Genomic DNA, 3333 nt, shown 5'->3' with positions numbered 1-3333 from the left:
ATACTAGATATACACAGATCAACATTTCAGTATTATAAATCTCAATACTTTTAGATGATTTGAACTTAAAAGTTTTAAGTTTCCAGCCAGTAAGCCTGGCATAGCTGCTAAATTTCAAAATGGTCACAATTTTCCTGCTGGGGAAGTCAAGAAGCAAACCCATAGCTATTCACATGTAAACTTGACTATCAACTTCCTGGTGGCACTTGCCTCAGGGCGGGAAATTTCAAAAGAGCTACTTTAAATCGCCTTGGGAAACCAGCCTGTATTTTTTTCTCAGGTTCATCTCCGCCATTTTTAAGACCAAAACAGTCTCGGGTTTTTATTCTGTACACAGCAAAAGGTCAAGTTCAGCTCAAAACTATGCGCACTCGTTTTTAAACTGGCCTTTTCCCTTTACATGTGCACAGAAATCCTGGATGCATTTATGAATTTGTAAAAGCTTTAAGTCATTAGCTGGAAAAAAAAGGACAAAGATGGTGAAGATGAGGCGAAGAAGTGGCTTTCTTGGGGACTGACGTCCATATTGGATGGCCTGTGAGTTTCCCCCACCTCCTTGTTTCTTAGGGGGAAGATTCAGTAATGGTCTGGCATTTACTCTTTCTATTTTGTTTATTTTTCAATTTTTTTTTATAATTTTTATTTTTTCAAGGAAAGAAAAGATTTTTTAAGATAAAGAATCATTGGCAGTTGCTGAGAAATTCCTTCAATCCTTTTCTACTTGGTTACAAGTAGTTTACACGTGGAGGCAGAGGAGGTGCAGATGGTATTCTTAGACACTCGCACCCTTCCACTCCAGGCTGTAAGGCCGTGGCTGCACCCCACTTAGACATTTTTAAACTCTCCTGTGATGAATCAAGGCCATCACCAATTAAAATAGGAATTTTCTCTGGACTTTTTGCTGAGTATTGGTCACACAACTGCTTTTAACCTTTTCCCAGGTTTCATCAACAAAGCTTAAGAAATCAAGAATTTGACTACAATTAACAGAACATAGTGTAAAGCATTTTTTGAGGATTACCCATGTTTTACACCTGGCTATTTCATGTCACTTCACAACAATACACTCCCATTACCTTATTCCTTTACAACTGTGTGCACACGCTTCTGAGAGTGACCCCCTCGCTTTCTTCTTTTGCCTCCGTACTCAGTCACTGTTCGGGGCACCAAATGTGGGGGGCTGTTTCTCTCTTTTCCATGTCCTGCATGGAAAAGGAAACAGTCCATTTGCTGAGTGGAGGAGCTGAGGATTAAGAAATTAAAGAAAGACCAAGATACAGAAATAGATTTTAATCTGGGGCCAGGTGGGCACCATCCTCTCTGATGGAGAGGCAGCAAAAGCAGGCTGAGCCACACAGCAGGTTTATTTTAAAGGCCTAGATTTACATATCTAGTTCTGCCCCTGCCTGATTAACATGTCCAGCCTTATTGGGGAAGCATGTTCCCAGGGCGTGGCTCTGCCTATGCTCTGAGTTCAGCTGACAATAATTATAAGAAAATGCCTAGGTGCCTCCCAGGTGGCCCTCTTCGCCAACCAAGATGGCGGCCCGCAGCCACGGAGCTGGAGCAAGCAAGAGGTTTGGTTGCCCGGGCAATGGAGGAAGCCAAGCTTCCTGCCTCCCCTGAGCCAGCTGTAGCCTCCGCTCATGGCAACAAAGTTTCAATTATAAGAGATAAATAAATCCCAGATACCTGCTTCCAGCCAGCCTCCACTGGGAGCTTGGGTGGCTGGGGGCTGTGGGCAGCCTGCAAACAGCCATCAGCCCCTCACCCAGGATAGCCACACACTCATGGGATGAGGGTTCCCACTGGGGACTGTGGCCAGCCTGCAAACAGCCATCAGCCCCTCACCCAGACTGTCAGGCACTCCTATATAATAAAAGGGTAATATGCAAATTGACCCTAACAGCAGAACGACTGGTAATGACTGGTCACTATGACACACACTGACCACCAGGGGGCAGATGCTCAATGCAGGAGTTGCCCCCTGGTGGTCAGTGCGCTCCCACAGGGGGAGCTTTGCTCAGTCACAAGCCAGGCTGATGACTTCCAGTACAGCAGTGGTGGTGGGAGCCTCTCCTGCCTCCTCAGCAGTGCTATGGTTGTCCGACTGCATCTTAGGCTTGCTCCGCGCTGGCAAGTGAGCATCCCCTGAGGGCTCCTGGGCTGCTAGAGGGATGTCTGACTGCCATCTTAGGCGCCATCTCCAGGGGAGCAGGCCTAAGCCAGCAGGTGGTATTCCCCCAAAGAGTCCCAGACTGTGAGAGGGTACAGGCTGGGCTGATGAACCCCCCCCCCCACCCCCGAGTGCATAAATTTTTGTTCATCGGGCCTCCAGTATAATATAACAATGGAGACTCACTATCTGACATCTGTAGTAATGAAGCCATTGTATTAGTCACAGTTGTCCAGTGAAAGCCAGTGCATAAATGCAGTCTGAGTCTGAACCAGGGGAGTGGATGATATAGGTCCCAGTCTGAGAAGAAAAGCCATGAGTGCCAAAGTCCAGGGGTAGTCAAGGATGGACATTCGAGCTCACAAGGAGAGTAAATTCACCCTTCCTCCACCATTTTGTTCTATTTAGTCCTCAGAGATTGGATCACACCCACCAACATTGGTAAGGGCCACATCTTCTTTACTCAGTCTACCAATTCAAATGTGAATTTCTTCCAGAAACACCCTCTAAGAAACACCTAGAAGAAATGTTTTACCAACCCTCTGGGTAACTCTCCCCCACAAAAATAAAAATAAAACCATATGATCCCACTATAAGTAGAATCTAGTGAACAAAACAAACTGATGAACAAAATAAAAACAGAGGTATGAATATATTGAACAGATGACAGTTGTCAGTGGGGAGTGGGGTTGGGGGACTGGATGAAAGAAGGTGAAGAAATTAACCCAAAAACATATATACATAACACATAAACATAGGCAATAGGGTGGTGATAGAGGAAAAGGGGTGGAGCTAGGTGGAGTTGGGCAAAGTGGTGGAAAATGGGATGGAAATAGACTTTGATTGGGCAATGAATATATGATACAGTGTGCAGTTGATGTTTGATTGTGTTGTACTCTTGAAACCTTTATGGTTTTACAAACCAATATTACCCCCAATAAATTCAATTAAAAAGGGGTGGCTTATATGGTTGATTGGCATGCCTCACTCTTGAAGATATAGTTGCAGTCTGATGTGTCTCAATATACTGCTGGTCATCTTGAAGATAGCTGAGTTAGCGAAGTTTTGTTCAAAGCTGACATGGTCGGGAGGAGGCAAGATGGCTATAGAGTAGCCAGAGGCTGTGTGCCTTGCTTCCAGCCAGGAACAGGATTTAA

General features: G+C 45.1%; 1 long non-coding RNA gene across 1 annotated transcript in view; it reads right to left on the bottom strand.

The window, feature by feature from the left end:
* LOC107183201 overlaps window positions 1–1208 on the bottom strand; it is a 6721-nt gene extending 5513 nt beyond the window's left edge. Inside the window, exon 1 of the long non-coding RNA XR_001513989.1 lies at window positions 1093–1208. This is a non-coding gene — a long non-coding RNA (uncharacterized LOC107183201). The remainder of the gene's footprint in view (window positions 1–1092) is intronic.
* Window positions 1209–3333: the final 2125 nt, after the last annotated feature.

This window comes from Myotis davidii, unplaced genomic scaffold (assembly GCF_000327345.1).
Source record: "Myotis davidii unplaced genomic scaffold, ASM32734v1 scaffold1381, whole genome shotgun sequence".
In the NCBI taxonomy this organism is placed as follows: Eukaryota; Metazoa; Chordata; class Mammalia; order Chiroptera; family Vespertilionidae; genus Myotis; species Myotis davidii.
The sequence above is the reverse complement of the archived record's forward strand: the minus strand, read 5'-3'. Positions and strand labels throughout refer to the sequence as shown.